Raw genomic sequence first — 25,235 nt, forward strand, 5'->3', positions numbered from 1 at the left:
AGATGCCCACTGACTAATACAGAGTTCAAATACTGTAGGAGTTCAGGGAAAGGAAGGGGTCATGGTTGAGGGAGTAATTGGAAAAGCTTTACTGAGAGGGTGGAATTTAAACAGAGGCTTCATCCCTACCCAAATGCTAGGACTGAGCGAGAGGCACATTAGTGAAGTAGAAAGAGAGGAAGAACTGAGTCAGACTCATCTGCCCTCCAATTCCAGCTGTTATGGAGTCTTTATTCTCTCATGCGTAAATTGTGCAAAGATTTAAAATATCGACATTTGGGGAAATGCCTGTAACTAAATGGGCCCCCAATAATTGTTTGCTTTTTTATTCTTGGTGTAGGAAGTCACAGGATAAAAATCTGTAAATAAAAATTACAGCCAGATTGTAGCAACCTTGAGTATCAGACAAAGGGATTAAGACTTTATTCTATAGGTGTCCAGTGGCTTTAAGCCAAGAAGGTTATGGTGAAAACAATATTTGAGTAAGATTATTGTAGTGGTTGCACAATCTGTTGATAGGAGAGACCTGAGCCAGAGAAATTCATTAGGAGGTTAATGCAATGGTCTGAGCACAAGGTATTAAGGGCTAAAACTAAAACTGTGGCCAAAGATGAATTTACAATTAGATAATGAAATTTGCATTGACCCCTTCCAAGGCCTCAGAAAGGACCCTAGAAATACCCTCACATAGTCATCTGGTTTTGTCAAATTTGCGAAAATAAGATTGGTTGGTTAAGACCCCTGTCTCTTTCCATGTCTACTTTCCTTTAATATCAATTTTTCTCTTGTGCTCTGGAGTGACAGTGGGCATTTTGGAAATCAAACTAGGGACATAGAGATCTAGTTAGGGTTTAGTGAGGTATGTTGATGTGGTTTTCAGTCACTTCCCTGTGTAGTTATTCCTATCTTTACCTACACAGAACTAGCTTCAGAAATACTCCTATGCCCCAGAGCCAACTGACATGAAGGCACAGGGCCACAGGTGGTATTGGAACATAACACGTCCTAAGGTTATACGCCCAAAGGTGATGGGTGAAAGAGAAGAAACACATTTTGGAATGTATATAGAGCCAGAAGCAAGTAGGTGGAAAATTCTTCCAACCATCAGTTGTATACAATTGGAAGTCGATGATTTGGTTCTCATTGATGGTTAATCAAAATAGATGTTTTCTCCTATCAGGAATATAGCCAACAATGCAACATATACATTATATTAATAACTACTATATAACTGTGTTAAGTAATACACATTTCATACTTTGTTTCTTTTTATAACAGAATCATAAAAAATAGAGTTTATCAGAATTTCTAGGTTTATAAAACACAAGCCTTTAGTCCTGTCTCACAGTAATTCTAAAGCAGTTTATTTATGAAAAAAGTAATAGTTTTTTTCATAGATTTGAGAACAATTTACATGACATTACCAATAATGAGCCGTGATGCTGAAAGGAGCTTTCTAAACTATTAATACTTCTTTTTCATTTCAATCCATCAAGTTGGAGACAAAAGCTGAGTTGTTTTTCTACTCTCTCTACAGAAAATATAACATAGTACTTAGCTTATAAAGAGGTGATCAACCAATATATGGCCAGAACATTTTTTAAAAATCAGCAAAAAAAGGGGTGTTGAGGTATATTGGGCAGTGAATTAATAAAAGTGTTGTGTTATGTTTACAGACTTTTGTAGTGTTCATCTACTATGACTCATTTTCCTAGTCTATATAAAAATTAACTTCTATGCCTAATTTTGTATTTATAATTTTTTATTTTCTAATTTATAATTTTGATCCCTAATCCTAGACCTGCCCCCTGATTGTGACAATGAAAATAATACTAAAGGGACATATGCAAACCTTAAGGAGGCTTCCCAGAACATCTTAGTGAATCACATTTATGTTGGAATCACAGAGAGGGATGAGGTCCGACCTGGGTAACTGGAAGCACAAAAGCATCACTTGAACTTGGTTTTTAGATATGTTGGGCTGACTTGCTGGAGTGAAATAGAAATGTCATATATGATAATGGGGCTTGATAAAGAGGGTTCAAACTAAAGACTGTTTAAGATAACCTTCTCCCTGGAATGGTTTTGAAGTGTGGTTGCAAAGAGGGAACTAGCCCCAATAACCTTTTCTTTTCTCTCTGTTGCCTCTCTGTAGTATTTCCAAACTTCAAAGACGTAATTCTGTGGGTGGTTCATAGGTATTACACGAAAGAAGATCCAATGTGACAAGTATATGTGGAAAGCTCTGGGTCAAAGAAAGTTGGAACCTGGTTCTTTAGCATACTATTTCTCAGATCCTTTGAGATGCTAATTTGCATTATTAATCTCCTAGAGAAGGCTATTTTGTTGACCACAAAAACATTTCCCACTCCTTTTGGGGTGCCAGACTTTTTGGTAAAATGTTCTAATGTCTTAAGTTAGGAACACTCAAATGTAGCAGAAAATAAACAGAAATGAACACCACAATGCCCTCAATGTCCCATTGCCACCACCCACCCCATCTCTCTCACCTGCAGCAAGCTCCCATCTTCCTTCCTCTCTTCAACCTTATCACCAACACTCCTTCACCAGAAACCATTCTCCAAACTCTGGACAAAGTCCTCTCTCTAATATGCAAATCGGGTCATATTACCCTCCGATGAAAACTCTGTTACTTTAAGGACTTCAGTCCTTAGCCTAGAGCTATGGACATTGCAGGATCCCTTCCCAAGCTGCTGCCCCCATCTATCTACTAATATATGGCTTCTGGCAGAGCCACATTATTACTCTGGTCACACTTGGTAAGTCTCTTCTTCTGGATTTTAGAACTTGAGACTAAGGGAGTCAGTGCTCATGTTTTCTGTTATGTGACCCTTAGAAGCAGAGGTGTCTGCAGAGAGAAAGAAGACAGATGCACCGAGGATAAACCAAGCTGAGAGAATGCTGGTGGTGCTCAAGTTCCGATGTTTCTGTGAACTTAGCCCCACCCCTGTCCTTGGGCTCTAAAGATGATACTGCATATTTATGATAAAAAAAAAAATCATTCCTTCATTTTAGTTGGTTCAAGTGTGCTTGGGGCCCTTGCAACCCAGAGTCCCCATGAATGCAAATCATTTACAAAGCCTTTCATAATCCTGACCCTATTTGATTGTCTCTGGCTATTTCTGCCTTCCCTTCCACCTCCATCCCATACTACAAACACGGCAGGCCCCTCTTGCTTTCAGATCCTTCTTCGCACAGGCTCTTCCCTTTCTCTATTCATCTGGTAGGTCTTTAATAAGATGTGTTTTTGTTATAAAGACTTTTCCTGACCTCCAAGTCTGGGTGTCCCTCACAACTGTTGTCCCCTGTGAGAGGACTTACGTCGCTTTGTGTCATCCTCTGGTTGTTGTCTCCACTGTGTTATTTCTTCACTACAAATCCCTTCTGCAAAAGAAGGAGCCATGACTTTTAACACATGCTGGGCTCCTATTAGGCTCTCAATATATATTTTTTGGATGAATAAGTAAATTAACCATTCAGTCGATTTGCACAAAATAGCAGTAAGTGAATAGAGTGTGGGATGAACACCCATGAACATATATTCCCATCTTAAAAGCACGCAACTGTTGGAATCTAGAATGTCCCTGTGTGTTCTGCTCTGTTCCTTCATCTTGCCTCCCATAACCCCCAGAAGTCAGCCCATCCCAAATTTTGGGTTTTTTCCCATTGGCTTGTTTTTCCCTTAGAGTCATACCATATCAGTATGTATCCCTAACCAATAAAAATATGCTGCTTATGTTTTAAAACTATTTTGAAGTTTATAAAAATAGTAGCATGATAAAACTTGCGGTTTTAACAATTTGCACTTTTAACAACACACACTATTTCTAAGCTTCATCCATGTTAATGTATATAGTGGTCATTCACTTAGTCTCACTGCCGTATGGGATTGCATTGAATAATTGATTTACCCACAATTGATTTACCCATTTTGTTCCCATTCTTCTAGCCACCCAACTCTCTAGATTTCTTCCATACTCTCTGTGACAAATTTTATTTTCTAAAGAATGGCACAGTACTATTTCTCACACCGCATGCTCTTCTCCTACGTGACTTTGCCAGTATCCTATCAGGAAGTGGAGTTTAGTTCTCTCCTTGAATCTGGGTGGGCTTGTGACTGTTTCAACCAACAGAGCATGGCAGAAGTGGCACTGTGTGACTTCTGAGTTTGGGCCATAAGTCTTACGACGATGCAGTTCCTGCATTGTTCACTGGAATATTCATGTTTGGAGCTCTGAGCCTCCACGTAAAAAGCCCAACTACCCTGAGACCACCATATTTCCAGGAAGCCACGCTACATGGAAAGGCCATGTATCAGCACTCCGGTTGGCAGTCCTAGTCTTCAAATCCGTGCAGCCCAGGTGTCAGGCACATTAGTGAAGGAGCCTGCTAAAGACCCCGGATCCCACCCATTGAGTCACTCCTAGCCTTTGAGGCTTCTCAGTTGAGGTCCCAGAAATCCTAGAGAAGAGACCAGCTAACCCGCATGGCCCCAATTCAAGTTCCTAATCCATGGGCACAATAAAATGGGTGTTGTTTTAAACAACTAAGTTTTGGGGTAGTCTGTTATACATCTCTAGTAACTGGAACAATCTCTTTAGCAATTCTCCCATCTCTGCCTGGGAAAAATCCTTCTCTTGCCTTCAAGGCTCTTCAATATCATTTTTCTTATACCCACCATAGCTCCTTCTAACCAGATCAACTCATAATTCTTCATTAAAATGTTATAACAATTCTTTACTAAAATCTCTTCTCTGCCCTCACCAGTCTCACAAGACTCCAGGCATCCTGCTCGAGCAGAACCACCTGTAAACCATTTGTCACTCATTACAACATTCGACTTCTCTACAGACTTCTTTACCTTTGAGTAAATTTGTCTAAACAGTGTTTCTCAGTGTGGTCCACAAACCACCTGCATCAGAAGCACCTGGGTTCTTATTTAAAATACAGATTCTGGGCAGCACCTCAAACATGTTGGATCGGGATCTCTACATTTGTAACAAGTACCCCAGGTGTGCCTCTAGAGGGTGGGGTCAGGGCATGTAGCATTTGGTGTAAACTTGAGGAAAGAGACCTGGGAGAACTCACTGAAATCCTTTTCTTTTTGCCAACTGAAACAATTAAAACCCCAGTGTTCTATTTCTCTCGCCCCGTTTCTTTTCCCAGGCAACCTGTTTCTTTCCCAGTTTTATACTGTGACCCCCCCAAATTATACAGCAGATGCATAGCAAATCTTGAACTTAAGGCAACTCCAATAAATACATAAATGAAGGCATGTAGAACTTATTGTTTACAAATATTACAAAAGATGTTCTGGTTTTCAGATCATGATATGGGTTAGTGTTGAGGCTGGGAAATACATTTATAATTTGCAATGATATTCAAAACACATAAGAGTTGTATATACAAAGATGCATGACTAAATATCACATGACTTACCCCAGGAATGGGTATTTCACTAATGCTAAAAAAATTCCTCTGTGAAATTGCTCTTTATAAACATTCTTTCAATACTGTTTTTCTGTTTCCAAAGTTTGTTGTTTATATGTTTGTGTATACCCTGCCTCACTTCACAGAGGATTTTGAATATTTATTCCACATGTGTATAGAAACAATGCAAATAAGTAGCAAGAATGTTTCCTTACTCAACTGTTGCCCAACGTTAGAGGAGCAAAAGCAAAAAGCCATCCTCTCCCCAGCCCTGTTTACCTGAGAAAATTATAAAATTTGCCTGCTGCACAACTTGTCATGAAACTGTCGAATAGGGTTTGAATTTAACATTAAAAATGTGTTCTTAGCTTTATTCATGTGAATGTTGTAAGTTCCTGTTTCTCACTATTTATTGTTTCTGTTCTTGTAAGCCATTACAAAAATTGCATGCCAAAGGCAGGAAAAACAAGAAAGAAAGGAAAGAGAAAGAGACAAAGAGAGGAAAACCTGATGTAAAAAGAAATATTCCTAAATAGAGGAAATCTATCTCTTATGTCATAAGAATCATTGAATTCTTAAATTTCACAGATGATTCACTGGATTGCTGCATCAACTTGACACTTGCCTTGTGTTATTTTCTCTTACATTCTGCTCTGTTTATACAGACATCTTCCATAAACTTTATAAATTCTTTGAAGCTACAGATAAAGTGGATTTTCACTAGTGAACCTTAAGATTATGGCAGTTGCTACATGTCCTTTAAGTTCTCTCTTAGAGAATTTCTCTCTTTTAATGAGACATAAAATAGTTCACTTTGCAACAATGGGCTATAAAAATAGTAACTACGAAAGCAGCGAAGATGAATCCAATGCTTAAAAATACACAGATCACATATATTGTTTTATTTGATCCTCATTGCAGCCATATAATGTAGGTGAAAAAAGAAATTATTATTTTTTCAGCCATTTTCCATGTGCTCTCTCTTTTCCTGAAACATACTTTCCTCTGATATCTATGTAGCTTTTTTCCTCACTTCTTTCAAGTTTTCCCCCAAGTTACCTATTCAGAATTTTCCTTGACCAGCCAATTAAAATAGTGCCCCACTGCACCCCAACCCACATCATCCCTCCTACTCTGCTTTAATTTGCTCCATGGTCCTTTTGCCATCTGACAACACATAGTTTTTGTTTGCTCTCTCTACTTGAATGTAATCTCCATGGGGGGTGGGAATTTATTTTGTTTGTTATTATTTCTCCAGTCTCTAAAGAGTACCTAGCACATAGTAGATGCTCAAGAAATAAACAGATGCATGTACTATTTCTATTTCATTAAAAAAGCAAGTCAGGAACAGCAGGCTTAAGAGATTTGATCAACACGGCACATCTAATGAGTGGCAGATTGAGTTCTGCATCACAGGTGTCAATTCTGAGTCACCCTATATTTTCAGGACAGCCATAAAACAATTGTGCTAACTTGATGTACACTATTGACTTCACTGGCCTTAATTTCTGGAACAATGTGGGATCTGAAACCTTCTTTCACCATTTTATGAGTGTTATCTGGAGCAAAAAAACAAAATTAAAATGGGCTACCTTTACTGATCCTGGGTAGGATGGTCAGAAAACATCTAAACTGTGGGGTAGGCAGAGCAATCAGCACCACGCCGAGAACTGTCACGCACATTTCTTTGGGTGCCAATCTTACTTTCACCATCCCTAAACAAGACCTTGGCAAACCATTCCAAAGCACTCTTTGACAATAAGCAAACAGTAATGTCTGCTACAATAATAGCATCTTGAGGGATGATGTTATTAAGATACGAAAGCCATTGGCTACTCCCAGGGGTGCACCACTGAGCAGTACGACAGGTATGTGATACCACATGAGCAGTGGAGAGGGGAATGGCCTTTGACAATGGGCCCAATAATTGTTCTGCTTCAGTCTGATTGTAAGTATAGCAATAAGGAAGATCTCACATAATTTTAGATAACACTTTCTCCTGGTTTTTAGGGATGATTAACACACTTCTAGTACTAAACATAATTTAATTTAACCTGACTCAGAAACAGTAAACTCTCCATTGTGCCATTCTATTAGCCTGTGTACCAACCTATCCTCTACTGACCAGCACTTTCAAACAAATCCTAGAAGTGAGTGTTCAAATTGCAAGAGGCCTAAAAGATCATCCATTAAAAGCCCTTGATTTTAAGGTGAAGAAACTTAGGCTAAAGTGACTTCTCAGTTATACCAGGCTGGGAAGCAGTGCAGAGTCAGCCCAGCACCCCCAATGTACATCTTACTGCACACAGTAGGACCATATTTTGCACAGGGTCTGCCTTTTCCAGCGAACTGCTAACTGGATGGATTTGGAAATGAACAACCTTGAAGGCTGGCAACATCATGAAGTAATTCTTCATAAATCATTGTGAGGAACACACATTAAATGATCTTCATTACACTATTAGTGTTCTTTAGGTAGTGGTTGGTCTCTGACAATTTATAATGTCAGTGAGGGTTATCTATAATACATGTTATTATTGAAAATATTTGGTTAAGCAGTACAGTCTATTCCCTGACCAAACTTAAAAGCATAATGTTTATTTTTCTTGGAATTACAATGTTGGAAACCAATAAGGAATCAGAAAGGCTGGGCACAACTGATACAGGATTATCCCAGCCAATGCCTATTCTATAATAATTTATTCATTCACTTCACAAACATATATACTGACCATCTTGCATGTGCCAGTGTGCAAGACATTCACTAGCTCTTCACCAAACCATTTTCCTTTTCCTCCTGGGTGCAGGTAGACTACTGTCTTCAGCCTCTGTTGCAGTTAGCTGCAGCCATGTGACTGACTGTGTTCTGGCCACTGGGTTGTGAGCAGCAGGGAAATAGGCCACAAGACCCTCCTACATGTGATCCTCCATTTACCTCCCTCATTGTCCAACCAGATGCAGAAAATCTAATGAAACAGTCTGAGCTGCTTTCATTAGACAGCAGAGCCACAGGATTAGGAGCCTGGGTCACATTTGGAGGAGAGAGATGTAAGTGCCATGAGAACATAGCAGAACAACAGAACACCTTAGGAAAGGCTTTCCAGAAGTTGTGGTATCAGAATAGGACACTGATTTAGGATTCAGATTGGAAGAAAAGAAAGCAGGGTCACCTTAGGCCAAAGAGAAAGTATACATAAAATTTTAGATGTGAAATCTTAAATGTCATAAACAACAGGTTGTCTACCATAGGTGCAGTACACAGTAAAACACAGGCAAAGGTCTGAGTCTTAAGAAAAAAACTGAGGTGTGGTCAGATTATGAGAAGCCTGCGTGCCAAGGTAAAGAATTTAGACTTTACCCTAAAGGCAGTAGAATCCGGGTAGCAGACTACTGGAAAAGTCCAGGCAAGAGACAATGCAGGACTGATCTGGGCTGCATCAAAGGACATTGATAGAAAAAAACAGATATAAAAGACCATTCCGAGGCAATAATATTCAAGTCGCTATTAGGTATAAGAGTTAAAAAGTTAACATTAACGAATGTAGGGAACACAGAGAAGATACAGATTAGAAGGAAAAAGATGATAAATTTGCTTTTAAATATGTTGAATTTGAGGTCCAAGTTGGAGATGCTATCCAGTGGGCATTTTGCATTACATATGTAGAATTTAGAAAAAAATTAAAAGTTGGAATTATAAATATGGGAGTTGGCAACATAGGGATGGTGTTTCAGCCAGTGGAGTGGATGAGATCTGTCAAGAAAAGAGTGTAGAGTGAGAAAGGAAGAAAGAGAAGATTTCACAGAATATTTGAAAGAGTAGTTAGAGGAGTATAAAAAGCATCACGACAGGACAGTGTCATGAAAACAAAAGGAGGAGAGACTTAACGTGTTAGATTTTAAAGACCCCTCATCTCGAGGTCAGACCAGCCCCAGTGGGGACACCTGCTATACAAACTGCCCATAGAGTAGGGTTACAGAGCCTATAACAGTGTCAGACACTGAGCATGTTCCAGGATTTGCCAGAAAATGCAAATCTGTCATCACATTCAAGCAATCCATTCTGGCTGGAAGGCAGAGATGGAGCAACAGCTCAAACATCAAGTAAATGCAGACCCTAGGAGGTGGACGATCAAGACTGGACAAAGGAAAAAGGTCCAGGAGTTTTTCAGAGCTCCTGTTTATCAAATTCTGTCCAGAGTGTAGTCAGAACAAACACAACAGGTGGTCGGTTGTTTCCAGGAATGGAAGCCCTGAAGGATGACTAGGGAATAGCAGTTGGGTGTTTGGGCAAGTTTGTTAGTTTTGGAGGTAGATGCCACCTTGCCCTTGAGGAAGTCGAGGCCAGTGACTGAAAACGTCTTCCTCAAGAACGTTAATGGACTTTTGTGTGAAAGTTCTAGTAGCAAGCAGGGTGAACAGGAAACTTCTTCAGGATCTTTTTAGGTTAAAGGTAAAAATCTACTGGAGAATGAGAAATGAAAGATCGAAAGAGCATGTAATATAAGGAGTTAAGGTGGAAATCAGAGGAGATGGGACCAGAAGTACCTATGGAGAAGCTAGCTGTGAAAACAATGTCTTATCTTGCATTATTGTCTTAGTTCATGCTGCTAAAACAAAATACCTGAGACTGGGGAATTTGTAAATACTAGAAATTCCTTTCTCATAGTTCTGAACTATGAACTGGGCTGGAAAGTCCAAGATTGAGGGGCCAGCAGATTTGGTGTCTGGTGAAGGCTGCTCTCTGCTTCCAAGGTGGTACTTTGTTGCTGTGCCCTCACATGGCACTAATCGAGGGCAAAATGTCCTAGCGAGATCCCTGTAGCCTTTCTATAGGTCCTTAATCCCATTCATGAGACCTCTGTCACATTGACTTAATCACCTCCTAAAGTTCCCACCTCTTGATACCACATATCACATTGGTGATATGAATTTTGGATGATATGTTCATACCACAGCATTTATCTTGCCCCTCACTCTCCCCACCTTTTTTTTTTTTTTTGGTGGTGGTGGTGGGGGAAACAGTAGGAAAATAAGGATGAACAATGAGGGATATTGAGGGCATTTGTAACTGATGGTCTTTATTCTCTTAGTGAAGAGAATAAGCTGGGTGATCCACCAGAGAGCTGAAATGTGGAGGATGCACAGTTTGAAGAGAGAGTAAAGTCGTAGAATGGGGGCTGCAGAGAAAGAGGACTGTCCCGCATATATGAGTAACTAAATGTTCCCTAAATGATCAGGAACCTGAGCTGGAGCCTGGTGATGTCATAATTGTGCTTGATCAGAAAACTCTAACTCAGAGCTAGAATGTTCTTAGAGGTGATTAGAGCCAAAAGAGCTAAGAACAAGGAATTAAGTAAATAAATCAGATGTTTTTCCTGGTGGGAACAAAGGAAAGAAAAGGGGATGAGGAATCCAAAAGTGTCAATGGGGGCATGATGGGAAGGACTGACTGACTAGTCTACTATCAGCTGTTCTGGGCTAAGCTCATACCCTATCACGGTTCCCATCACAGGGCCTGGCCCATAAAAAGGCAGTCAAGAAATGTAGAATAAATGAATGAACAAGTGAATGAATGAATGAACAAGCACATGCCTGAAACTCAGGCTGGTGATGGGAGAAATGAAGGGGGAGGACGTTAAAAGACTGAAAGACTAGGAAGGATTCAAGAAGCGGGAGAGTGTGATGAGGCAGAAGAACAGGTTTTGTAGAAGTGAAAAGGTTTGGGAAGAATAAAAATGGAGTCATTTCAAAATTCAGATTTTCAGAGGAGCAGTTCAAAATGATCTGAACAGGCGGCGGCGCGGGCGGGGAGGCGGCGTGGCCGTGACGCGCGGGCGGCGGGGGCCGGGCAGGGGGCGGCGGGGTCGCGCTGACCGGGCCCGCCCCGCCCCGCAGAGACGAGATGGTGAAGGAGACCGAGTATTATGACATCCTGGGGGTAAAGCCCAGCGCCTCCCGGGAGGAGATCAAGAAAGCCTATCGCAAGCTGGCGCTCAAGTACCACCCGGACAAGAAGCCGGGTGAGGGCGAGAAGTTTGAACTTACATCCCAGGCATATGAAGTGCTTTCAGATCCCAAGAAAAGGGACGTTTATGACCAGGGCGGAGAACAGGCAATTAAAGAAGGAGACTCAGGTGGCCCCAGCTTCTCTTCGCCCATGGACATCTTTGACATGTTCTTTGGTGGTGGAGGACGGACGGCCAGAGAGAGAAGAGGCAAGAACGTTGTACATCAGTTGTCTGTAACTCTTGAAGACTTATATAATGGAGCCTCAAAGAAATTGGCCCTCCAGAAAAATGTAATTTGTGAGAAATGTGAAGGCATTGGTGGGAAGAAGGGGTCCATGGAGAAGTGCCCGCTGTGCAAGGGGCAGGGGATGCTGACCCGCACCCGGCAGACGGGCCCGGGCGCGGTGCGGCAGGTCCAGACCGTGTGCGTGGAGTGCAGGGGCCAGGGCGAGCGCGTCAGCCCCAAAGGGCGCTGTGGGTGCTGCCGCGGTGCCAAGGTGCCCCGCGAGAGGAAGATTAGCCAGCTGTTCTCCAAGTGTACCCTGAATATTTTGTGGCTTTCTAATCCCATATCAGAGATGAGACGAAAAGTAAAAGAATCAACACCCAGAAAGAAGAACACAGGTATGAAAGATGGGCAGAAGATGCTGTTCCACGGAGAAGGAGGTCAGGAACCTGGGCTGGGGCCCGGTGATGTCATAATTGTGCTTGATCAGAAGGACCGTAGTGTCTTTCAGAGACGAGGCCATGACTTAATCATGAAAATGAAAATTCATCTTTCTGAAGCTCTTTGTGGCTTCAAGAAGACAGTAAAAACCCCGGATGATCGGATTCTTGTTATTACATCCAAATCAGGTGAGGTGATAAAGCATGGGGACCTGAAGTGTGTGCGAAACGAAGGAATGCCCATCTGCGAAGCACCCCTGGAAAAAGGGACTCTGATCATACAATTTTTGGTAATCTTTCCTGAAACACACTGGCTTTCTCCAGAAAAGCTTCCTCAGCTGGAAGCTCTGCTCCCTCCTCGACAGAAAGTGAGGATTACAGATGACATGGATCACGTGGAGCTGAAGGACTTTAATCCCAGTGAGCAGAGCTGGCGCCAGCACGGGGAGGCCTACGAGGAGGATGATGACGGGCCCAGGCCGGAGTGCAGTGCCAGACGGCGTGACATGGCAGTCAGCGCAGCCCTGCCGGACTAGCACATGAAGAATGTAAAGTTGGCACAATGAAAATGGCATCGCTTTAATGGCCTCGTGTTTGGGGTGTCCTGTGTATGTGTTCAGCATTCAATTGCTAAGTGTCTTTTTGGGTTTTCTTTTGGTTGTGATTCAAGTTATAGCTTAATTTATCTTTAAATGTTTTAAGTGTAAATCACCTCTAGTGTGCATATGGAATCTGTTCATTTACATTTTCAAGATATGCTTTTAAGGTGCCAGTGACCACACTGACACTCTGTGCTTCTCTTGGCTTTGCCATGTTCAGTTCCACCAGTAAAGCACAGCCGGTAGCAGCACCCAGCCCCCTAGCGAACCCCAAGGCACAAAGTGGACATCCTGGCCCATCTCTAGGTCTGTGGTTTCTCTTCCCTTCCCCTCTCCCTCCCTTGGCAGAGTTACTAGGGCATGATCTCAGGGCTGCTGAGATGACATTTCTGAACTAGATTCTAGATCCTCTAAAGAATAAAAGCACATCTGTGGATCGGGCTTGGCTGCCTGTGCCTGGTTAGCAGACCCAGTTGCAGGGCCAACTTAGTCCCTACTGTTCTGTGCCCTTCAGTGGTTGGAATGGGGGATGTGATACAATCAGATACAATCATCTCTCTTGGAAGTCTTCTGAACCTTCCAAACCCTGTGGTGAGGATAAACCAGTGTTGTTTAAATGATACACTGATATCACTGTTTGCCTATGACTTCTGCACCTTGTTTTTTGTGGTTTTATGACTTTTCTGTTGACAGCCTTTGCAGTGCTCTCCCACCAAAGTGCTTGCTTGTAAAGACGAAACCCTCCCATGCACCCAGCAGGCTCAGTGCAGCAACAGAAGCCACGGGAGAAGGCTAGTGGTTTGGCCGTATGGCACAGCCAGCTTCTCCTCTGACCAGTGATCCTGGGTGACTTGGGGATCTGGAAAGGCATAGAACTCAAGTGTTTTCCACCTCGTTCTCCCAGGTTCAGCTTCCCTCCAAAGGATCGTTCCTCTCATTGCACAGCCATATTACAAAGGGCTTCCTGCTCAAGTGATATTTTGGCAAGAACTGCTAACCGACTTCTGTTGTGGACTATAGTTTGTATGGACCACCACTGTAAATTGTAGCTTGGTTGGAGGGATATTAGAAATTATTTTATCCCTGGAAGGTAGACTATAATTTGAACTTAGGGTTATCTCAAACCTTTAGCCATGACTGTTTCTTTCCTACAAGTTGTGAAGAAAAACTGCTACCTTCAAAGCTGCTGGGTTAAAGCAGAAGTCACCTGTCAGATCTACCCTTATTTGGTTATATGCTACCTAGAGTTTTGACTCAGACCAGGGACCTCCCCTAAGAGGGGCATAGGGCAGATCAGACCATGGCAGGTAGGGTGAGCCAGCTGGATGGACCAGGTTGAACATTGGTCAGCACAGATATAAAACTGATACTTCCAACCTAAACTACGTGAAAATCAAGTTATAAATGGACCACAACTCCAGGGTGTTGTTTCTGTGCTGTGACTTCCTTCCTAATAAATTATTGCTAAATAATTAGTTTAGTTGGTGATGGAACAAAATTACATTCAGCTCCTTGTCATTTAAGAGGAATTTGGAGGGTGTTGCTTAATTTTATTCCACCTGTACTTTGTCACCTTAAAATTAAAACAGCTGGTATGAGAAAAAAAAATGATCTGAACATCCAAAACCTGCCCCTGTAAATGGAATTGGCAAAATGGAATGGGCTGGATGTGGTGGCTATAATCCCAGCACTTTGGGAGCCTGAGGCAGAAGGATCACTTAAGGCTAGGAATTTGAGACCAGCCTGGGCAACATAGTGAGACCCCATCTCTACAAAAAATTTAGAAATTAGCCAGGCATGGTGGCACATGCCTATAGTCCCAGCTACTCGGGAGACTGAGGCAGTAAGGTCACTTGAGCCCAGGAGTTTGAGGCTGCAGTGAGCTATGATGGTGCCACTGCACTGTAGCCTGGGCAACAGAGCATGACACTCTCTCTAAAAAATAAATAAAAAATGGAGATAAATGTCACTGTGAGTGCAGACAATTAGGTGGCTCATCGGTAAATATCATGATGTACTTAAGATGGCAGCAGATGATGAAGTGAGACTATAAGCCAAGCTCCAAAGTCCTTGAGGATTAAAAAAGAAATGACCCAGAGACAACAGTAACAAGAACTTGAATATATCATTGAGATAATAATATGCATCCTCCCTACCACCTAGAAATCTTGTAAAGATCAAATAAAAGGATAATTGTATTAATGTCTTTGTTTGGAATTAAGAGATACAAGTGTCCTTCAAAGGAGGAGAGGTTGTTAAATGAAAGCCACATAAAATTGTCGGGAAGAAGTTGCAAGGAGCCAGGATAACATGGAGTCTTCTTCAAGAAGCCAAAACATAGGAGCAACCCCCAAAGTACTGTGGGGAAGCAGTGCCACTTGGAGTAAAGCTGGGTTTCCGAACAAGGAAACAGGCAAAGAAAATCATTTTAGCTACTACTTAAGTGCCAAATTTCAAGAGCTTTATCTGTTAATATATCTCACGTTGAATTCTCGAAGCAACCATGCAAAACAGGCACCATTATCTTCAAATTACAAAGGAGGAAGCAGGGATTCTGGCCAAGCAATTTCCCTAAGTTGCACAGATATAAAATTTGAATTTTAAAATTTCAGAATTTGAACCCAGCTCAGGCAGATCAAATCCCATTCCCTTTCCCCTATAGGACTCTATGTTAAACTTTGATGTATTTAGCACTCTATAGGGGAAATGAGGATATAAAGCATTAGAATGATACACACATGACTAGAGGAAGACAGAGGCAGAAGAGAAAAGCTGAGCTGGAGAAGACCGGAGAGTGGGTGAGGGTAGCTCACAAGAGGGATCTGCCTTTACTGATGGGTGGGGCTGGGGCTGCAGGGAGCTGGGAGGTGGCAGGAAGAGAGCAAATGAAACTAGTTAACCTTGATTTTCAACCTGGATGTTGATACTCAGTGGTTGTGGTGTCTGTATAAAGTCCGTTACCGCCAGTATGTAGGTTAACTGGCTGCTTTTTTTAATGTTAGATTATTATTATTATTTACATGAAACAGTCAAGCAACCATCTTGTCACTTTAACAAGCACCCTTGAGGAATCGATTAAAAATTCCCATCTCGGAGGACTTACATATGTACAGTAACAGCTTGGGTAAATTTACTAATTCATCTAATCAGCCTGCCATGTTATTAGCCAATTTCCCTAAATCTTGTTATAATTTACACATTAAAAAGGAAATGTCTTCCAATTATCTTTCTGCAAGATTAGAGGAAACATATAACACATCCTTTCAGATGATCACTCATGACTCTAAAGTATCTTATAGAGGACAGTAGATAAAATCACATTCCTAAAGCATTTAGGTTGTTTCAAAACTGCTCTTTCAAGCATTTTGAGTGTCATTTTTATGATCGTTTTTGTGCCATTTATTTTTTTGACAAACGCTTTCTTTATGTGTAGCACAGAGACATACAACAGTCAGGTTCCAAATGGCTCATCAAAAGTTCTGAGTTAGAGAATTTAGAATAAAGTGAGCTATTATTTAGGATAAATGCTGAAGCAGGGATAGCTTTGTAACCCAAATATGACTGGGCTATTTGGGGCAGCTTCTCTTCTTCTCACTCCTGGCCCATGTTGGAAATCCTAATTACATTTAGTTGTACTCCTCAACATGTCCTCTGCCCCTTACCAACCTCTCTCAATATTCTAACTCCATAAATATTATTTCTTCACACAGCATACAAAGGAAAATTTCTTCCATTAGACTTCTTTGTCTAGTGGCATTTCCCCTCTTCTCTCTCCCCATTTGGCCTCTCAAACCCATCTCTAATTCAGCTCTTTTTCACCATCCTTTAGAATAAAGAGGGGAATTAGATTTTTTATTTGCCCTCTAACACAAGGGAGTCATTTATACCCAAATACTCATTTCACTGATCAAAAACTATTGACTAAAGAAGGTTTGGTGTGGCGCAGCTAGGCAGAGAATAGGGATCTTTATGTACAATTGCTTTTCTCACCATCACATTCAGTAATCTCTGAATATTCTTCCAACTCTAACATTCTATCATTTGCCTGCTCTGTCGTTCACAATGAATTTGGACACTGATGTATAATGGTCTACGTAAAGTTATAACACTGTGAGTGATTTGGGATGGGGGGACTCCCTGTCTCTAATTTTTTGTTGTTTTTTTAATCGACAAATAAAAATTGTGTATATTTGTGTGTGTGTGCATACAGTGTGCAACATGATGTTTTGAAATATGTGTATGTTATGAAATGGCTAAATTTATCGTATATTTTCTTAACTGTAGTCACTATGTTGTATAATATACCTCTTGGGTCTATTTCACCTAACTGAAATTTTGTATCCTTTGACCAACATCTCCCTGATTTTCCCTACCCTACAGCCCCTAGCAATCAGCATTCTACTCTCTACTTCTGAGTTCAACTTTTTAGAATTCACATACAAGTGAGATCATAAGATATTTGTGAGATATTTGTCTTTCTGTGCTTGGCTTATTTCATTTAGCATGTCTCCAGGTTCATGCATGTCATTGCAAATGACAGGATTTTCTTCTTTTTTAAGTTTCAATAATATTTCAGTGTGTCTGTGTATGAAAATTATATATATGTGTCTATAATATATAACATTTTTTATCCATTCATCCTTGATTGGCACTTAGGTCGACTCTATATCTTGGTTATTGTGAATAATGCTACACTGCACATGGGAGTACAGGTATCTCTTCAACATAATGATTTCATTTCCTTTGAATATGTACCCAGCAGTGAGATCACTGGATTGTATGGTATGTCTATTTGTAATTTTTGAGGAACTTCCTTACTGTTTTCCATACTGGCTGTACTAATTTTCATTTTCATCAAATGTGTGCAAGGGTTCCCTTTTCTCCACCTCCTTGTCAACCCTTGTTATCTTTTGACTTTTGATAATAGCTGTTCTAACAGAAGTGAAGTGATACCATATTGTAGATTTAATTTATATTTCCCTGATGATTAGCGATGTTGAGCATTTTTACATATACTTATTGGCCATTTATACATCATCTTTTGAAGGTCCTATGCCCATTTTCAAATTGGGTTATTCATTTTCTTTTGCTATTGAGTTGTTTGAGTTCTTATATATTTTGGATATTAACTCCAAATATATAAGCCTAGTTCACAAATGTTTTCTTCCATTTTATAAGTTGTCTCTTCACTCTGTTGATTGTTTCCTTTGTAGTACAGAAGTTTTTAGGTTGCTGTGATTCTATTTGTTTATTTTTACTTTTTGTTGCATGTACTAGACCAATGTAATGGAACTTTTCCCCTATATTTAATTTACTGTTTCAGGTCTTATGTTAAATTTTTAATCCATTTTGAGTTGATTTTTATATGGTATGAGATAAGTTTCTAATTTTATTATTCTGCATGTGGATATAAGGTTTCACCAACACTATTTATTAAAGAGACTACCCCTTCCCCACTGTGTGCTCTTGACATCTTTGTCAAAAATCAATTGATTGTAAATGTATGGATTTATTTCTGGTTTCTCTATTCTGTTCTGTGAGTCTATATGGCTGTTTTTATGCCAATACCAGGGTGTTTTGATTACTATGGCTATGTAATATATTTCAAAATCTGGCATGTTTCTAATTTCCTCCAGCTTTGTTATTTTTGCTAAAGATTACTTTGGCTATTCAGAGTCTTTAGTGATTCCATGCAAATGTTAGCATTATTTTTCTATTTCAGCAAAAACTGTCTTTTTTTTGATATCTTGATAGGGATTGCGTTGAATCTGCATCTTGCCTTGGATAGTATGGGCATTTTAACAATATTAATTCTTCTAATCCATGAAGGCAGAACATCTTTCTGCCTTTATGTGTGTCTTCTTCAGTTTCTTTCAGCAGTGTCTTATGGTTTGCAGTATACTGATCTTTTACCTGCCTGATTAAATTTATTCCTAAGTATTTTTGTGGCTATTGTAAATAACATTATTTCCTTGATATCTGTTTGGAATAGTTCATTGTTAGTGTATAAAAATGCTTCTGATGTTTATGAATTGATTTTATATTCTGAAACTTTACTAAATCCATTTATTATTTCTAACAGTTTTTTGGTGGAGTCTTTAGGGTTTTCTCTATATAATATCATGGGTACAAACAGAGACAATTTAACTTCTTCCCTCTGGATTTGGATGCCTTTCATTTATTTGGCTTGCCTAACTGCTGTGGTTAGAACTTTCAGTACTATGGTGAATAGAAGTGGTGAGAGTGGGCATCCTTGTCTTGTTCTTGATCTTAGAGGAAAAGCTTTGAACTTTTCACCATAGAGTATGTTAGCTGGGGCTTATCATACATGGCCTTTATTGTGTTCAGATACATTCCTTCTATACTTCATTTGTTGAGAGTTTTTATCCTGAAAGGGTGTTGAATTTTGTCAAATGTTTTTTCTGTATCTATTGAGATGATCATATGATTTTTGTCCTTCATTCTGTGAATTTGACACATCACATATGTTGATTTGAATATGTTAAACTATCGTTACATCCCAGGGATAATTCTTACTTTGGTATTAGGTTTTGTATCAGGGTAATGTTAGCTTTGTAAAATGAATTTGGAGGTATATTACCTCCTCTTCAATTTTTTGAAGAGTTTGAGAAAGATTGGTATTCTTTCTTTAAGTATTTGGTAGAGTTCAGCAGTGAAGCCATCAGGTCCTGGGCTTTCTTTCATGGAAGACTTTTTACTACCTATTCAATCTTCTTACTTCTTTTTTTTTTTTTTTTTTTTGAGACAGAGTCTTGCTTTGTTGCCTAGGCTAGAGTGAGTGCCGTGGCGTCAGCCTGGCTCACAGCAACCTCAAACTCCTGGGCTCAAGTGATCCTTCTGTCTCAGCCTCCCAAGTAGCTGGGACTACAGGCATGTGCCACAATGCCCGGCTAATTTTTTCTATATATATTAGCTGGCCAATTAGTTTCTTTCTATTTATAGTAGAGACGGGGTCTCGCTCTTGCTCAGGCTGGTTTCGAACTCCCGACCTCGAGCAATCCGCCCTCCTCGGCCTCCCAGAGAGCTAGGATTACAGGCGTGAGCCACCGCGCCCGGCCCTTCTTACTTCTTAATGGTCAAATCTCTACTTTGATAGAATGATCTTTGACTGATCTGAAATACACATATACAAAGAAGAGTTGATGACCATTCCTAATATCACGTACACATACACAACTAATTACACAAAAAACTGCTTTATTTTCTAGCTTGTAGTGAATATGTGAAGCTTGTTAGGCTCATCTCTTTTTTGTTTTCCACTGTAAATTGTTTAATATATGAAACACTGCAATCAGTCAAGCATAAACATACTTTTTGTATAGTTCTACACAGAAATATAAATGTGTTTTATATGGTAAATAATTTGTAAAAGTTACTAAAAGGCAGTGACTACAAATTTGATTCATGCACAGCCTTATAATGTATTCAACAGACAGTTTAAAGATGATCGTCCTTATAGAGATGGGGCTTAACGTGTTTATGTCTTCGGGTCCAGAATTTCTTTCTTTTTTTTATAGATGCATAATGTAAGCATGCCTTCTTTAGGATGCATCAAACATTGTTTTCTTTCACTGAGTGCAACAGTTTGACAAAGTAACATGCTTGTAAGCAAACATTGCAAATATGTTATTAGAACGTTTTTCTTTCTCTGTTGGTTCACATTATGCAGGTTTACAAACCCAGCTGTAAAAGGCAAATGTAAGCATGCTTTTTTTTATTGTTGTTGGAAAGAAATGAGTTAGTTTTTATTTATTTCAATAGATTTAAGGGGTACAAGTGGTTTTTGTTACATGTATAAATTGTATACTGGTAAAGTCAGGGCTTTTTGGTGTACCCCTCACCCAAATAGCATATATTGTACCAGATAGGTAATTTTTGATCTCTCACCTCCCTCCCACCCTCCCCTCTTCTTAGTTTATAATGTTCATTATACCACTTTATATGATCATGTATGCCCATGGTTTAGCTTATAGGTATAAATGAGAACATGCAGTATTTGTTTTTTTGTTTGTGAGATACTTCCCTTAGAATAGTGGTCTCAGTTCCATCTAGGTTGCTGCAAAAAACACTATTTTGTTACTTTGTATGGCTAAGTAGTCTGCTGTGATATTTCTGTATGCACTCATTAGTTGATGAGCACTTAGGTTGATTCCACATCTTTGCAATTGTGAATTGTGCTATGATAAACATTTGGGTGTAGGAGTCTTTTTGATATAATGACTTCTGTTCTTTTGTGTGGATACCTAGTGGTGGGATTGCTGGACCAAATGGTAGGTCTATTTTTTTGTTTTTTTGAAGGATCTCCATATTGTTTCCCACAGAGGTTGTACTGATTTACAGTCCTACTAACAATGTATAAGCATTCCCTTTTCACTGCATCCATGCCAACATCTATTATTTTTTGACTTTTTAGTAATAACCATTCTGACAGGAGTAAAGTGGTATCTCTCTGTGGTTTTAATAGTTAGTAATGTTGAACATTTTTTCATATGTTTGTTGGCCACTTCTATCTCTTCTTTTGAAATATGTCTGTTCATGTCTTTTGCCCACTTTTTAATGAGGTTATTTGTCTTTTTACTTGCTGATTTGTTTGAGATCCTTGTAGATTCTGGATATTTGTCCTTTATTGGATATATAGTTTATGAATATTTTCTACCATTCTGTAGTTTGCCTATTTATTCTGTCAGTTATTTCCTTTGCTATGTAGAAACTTTTTACTTTAATTAAGTCCTATTTGTTTATTTTTGTTGTATTTGCCTTTGGTGTCTTAATCATAAATTCTTTGCCTAGTCCAATGTTCAAAAGAGTTTATTATAAGTTTTATTCTAAAATATTTATGGTTTCAAGTCTTACATTTAAGTCCTTAACCCATCCTGAGCTAATTTTTCTATATGGTGAGGAGACAGGGATCCCATTTCATTTTTCTGCGTACAGCTATCCAATTTTCCCAGCACCACTTATTGAATAGGGTGTCCTTTCTCTAATGTATATTTTTGTCTGCTTTGTTGGAGATCAGCTGGTTGTAGGTATATGATTTTATTTCTGGCTTCTGTATTCTGTTCTATTGATCTATGTGACTACTGTTATACCAATACAATCCTGTTTGAGTTACTATAGCCTTGTAGTATAATTCAAAGTTGGGTAATATGATGCCTCCAGATTTGTTCTTTTTGCTTTCGATTGCTTTGGCTACTTGGGCTTTTTTTGGGTTTCATATGAAATTTAAGATTGTTTTTTCTAATTCTGTGAACAATGAAGTTATTATTTTGATAGGAATTGCATTTAATCCATAAATCACTTTGGGCAATATGGACATTTTGACAATATTGATTCTTCCAATCCATGAGCATGGGATGTTTTCCCATTTATGTCATCTATGATTTCATTCTTCAGTGTTTTATAATTCTCCTTGTAGAAATCTTTGACCTCCTTGGTTAGGTATATTCCTAGGGGTTTTTTTATAGCTATCATAAATGGTATTGAGTTCTTGATTTGACCCTTGGCTGTTACTAGTGTATAAAAATCCTACTGATTTGTGTACATTAGTTTTGTAACCTGACAGTTTACTGAATTTATTTATCAATTATAGTACTCTTTTGGAGGAGTCTTTAAGGTCTTGAATTTCTTGACTAATGTATCAGGTGCCACAGTACTAAATGAGGACAATAGAGTATTATTAAATGACAATATATTTGTATCAGTTAGTTATTTATTTAGTTCATGGCAATTTAGGCTGAGCTCAGCTGGCTAGTTGTTCTGATCTCAGCTGGGCTCCTGCATGTGTCTGTGGTCAGCTATAAGTCAGCTTTAGGTCAAATCTGTTGATCTTGGCTGGGCTCTCTCATGTATATGGGACCTCTGTTAGGATAGCTGGCCTGAGTTAGTCCTGGTCCCTGTGGACTCATCCCTTAACTACATAACCGGGGCTAGTTTATATGTTAGAGGAAGGGGTCACAAGAAAGAAAAGCCTGCAAAGTTTCTTAAGTGCTAGGCTTGGTACTAGCACATCATCTTTTCAGCCACATTCTATTGATCAAAACAAATCACAAAGTGATCCCCAATTAAAAGGGTGAGGAGAAGACTCCAACTCTTGAAGAGATCTGCAAAATTGTCTTGCCAATAGCATGGATAAGGGATGTGACAATCATGGCTGTTAGATGTGCCTAGCACAGTGCTTGGCTTCACTGAAAAAGTGTTTCACTAGTTAATTAATTCACTAAATATAAATGACCCTACTACTATAGGGTTATCATAATTAACCAGGTAAACCAGACTACTTGAATTCTTCACTCCTATTAAGTGAGTGCTATTGTACAAACACAACCCAGAGTTGAAATCTTAGAGAAAATATAACTGGTCCTTTCAATTCCCGTTCCTTATACTTTGGGCGGTTGGGAATTTCATAATAACCTGTGGGGTTGCTTTGTGCTTTCCTGAAGACAATGCAGAGAAAGTAGCAGCAGTGTTTGACATGATATGAATTTGGCTCTAGAAAGCTCTATTTGAACAGCCTCACAAGAATTTGCTTAGCCTCCTTCTAGAGGGTGGTCCAATCACCTTTATCAACTAGAGGTTGAAAAACGTTAAAGTACCTTCAAAAATACTTCAATGTAACAGATAATAGAATCACTGGTTATATATTCTGCAGTTTATATCCTAAATACTGTTTAAAATCAGTATTTCAGGCCGGGCGCTGTGGCTCACGCCTGTAATCCTAGCTCTTGGGAGGCCGAGGCGGGCGGATTGCTCAAGTTCAGGAGTTCAAAACCAGCCTGAGCAAGAGCGAGACCCCGTCTCTACTATAAACAGAAAGAAATTAATTGGCCAACTGATATATATATATAAAAAAAAAAAATTAGCCGGGCATAGTGGCGCATGCCTGTAGTCCCAGCTACTCGGGAGGCTGAGGCAGAAGGATCACTCGAGCCCAGGAGTTTGAGGTTGCTGTGAGCTAGGCTGACGCCACGGCACTCACTCTAGCCTGGACAACAAAGTGAGACTCTGTCTCAAAAAAACAAACAAACAAAAAAAAATAAATAAAATAAAATCAGTATTTCATTAAGTGCTCCATGATGAGTAGTTTGTTCAGATTAAGCATTGGAATTATTTTCATTCACATTCATATGATCAGCAAGATAAAACTTGAGCTCAATTTTTAAGAATCTATTTCTGTACCATATAGTTTTATTCATCCTATTTATACCTTATAATAATGTTGCACTGGTAATGCAACATTTTAAGGAATAAAATTCTATTTATGACAAATATCTATTTACCTGCTATTTTAAAATGCTGCAGGGCTTTTATTTTTTGCACAAAAATGTGAAGTGTACTTTTCTAAGTAGCTTGTTGTATATCTTTGTCACTTTTGAAATCTTACTCTATGGAGTTTTTTAGTTTGTTTGTTTTATATTCTTTTTAAAATTCAGATTTCAATTGAACAGACAGATTTCTTTCCTAAATGCTCAGATGTGAGGTGATATGGTGAACTTTATTTGATTTTTTTGATGGAAACTGAATTATAAATAAAAAATGGAGCATACCTGTTTGTTGGAGTATTAATTAACATCTAACTCATTAGTCTAGTTGTCTTAATAATTAACTGTCATTTAATTTAATATAAGAAGTTTGCCAAACTGGCTACTAATTTATGAATTTATGAATGTATTAAACTCTTTTACCTTTAATAAAAAGAGCAATACACTGTATTTATTACATAGCTAGACTGATTACTTTTGCTTTATTTGAAAATAGCTGCACCCTGTCAGATATGTAATATTACACAAGAAAGAAACAATAAAAAATCAAGTAGAAAACAAAACCCAAACTCAAGTTCTGAATATTTATGTATGTAGGTAACTACAATTCATCTTTTAAAAGACAGTTTAATTTTCTTTATCTCTCTATATACAGTATATTTTAAGTGAAAGGCAAGAAATTGATTTCAAAGTAATAATTTTTCAATTAAATGTAGCACTTGAAATTAATTATTTTTAATATCAGAAACACTAGTTTTCATTATTATAAATTATTTTAGAAAGAAGAGTCTCAGAATCAAAATTAGACCTTTCCAAGAATTGTTATCAATCTCAAACTAAAGTGATCCGGGGAGCTCTTGGGCTCAACTTAACCACTTTCTCTTTTTTTCAAATTGGAAAACTGGGTCTACTTCCATCAAAAACTTTTGGAAGTTAGGGGGTAGGGAGGTGTGAAAGCATTGGAGGGATATGAAGAAAGGAGGTGTTAGAAATGGTAATTTAATGTAAACACAGATAATTCAAAAAAAACTAATTACTTCACTTTACAAATAATAGGGTTCACACTTTGAATTCTGTGGAGGGTTTTTTATTCTGACTTCAGGGCAATAGGAATGATTAACTATAGAGATAAAAATAATATCTCACTCCAAATCTCAGCAGCCATCCCTCATAATTTAATTAAAACCTCTTATTGACAAGATAGTATTATTTGATATGTAACTTTAAAGTCA

General features: G+C 39.0%; 1 pseudogene; it reads left to right on the forward strand.

Annotated features, from left to right (window-relative positions):
* The first annotated feature begins 11,340 nt into the window (after positions 1–11,340).
* LOC105881832 (dnaJ homolog subfamily A member 4 pseudogene) lies at positions 11,341–12,708 on the forward strand (annotated as a pseudogene).
* The last annotated feature ends 12,527 nt before the right edge of the window (positions 12,709–25,235 follow it).

The sequence above is a fragment of the Microcebus murinus genome, chromosome 15 (genome assembly GCF_040939455.1).
Source record: "Microcebus murinus isolate Inina chromosome 15, M.murinus_Inina_mat1.0, whole genome shotgun sequence".
NCBI lineage: Eukaryota > Metazoa > Chordata > Mammalia > Primates > Cheirogaleidae > Microcebus > Microcebus murinus.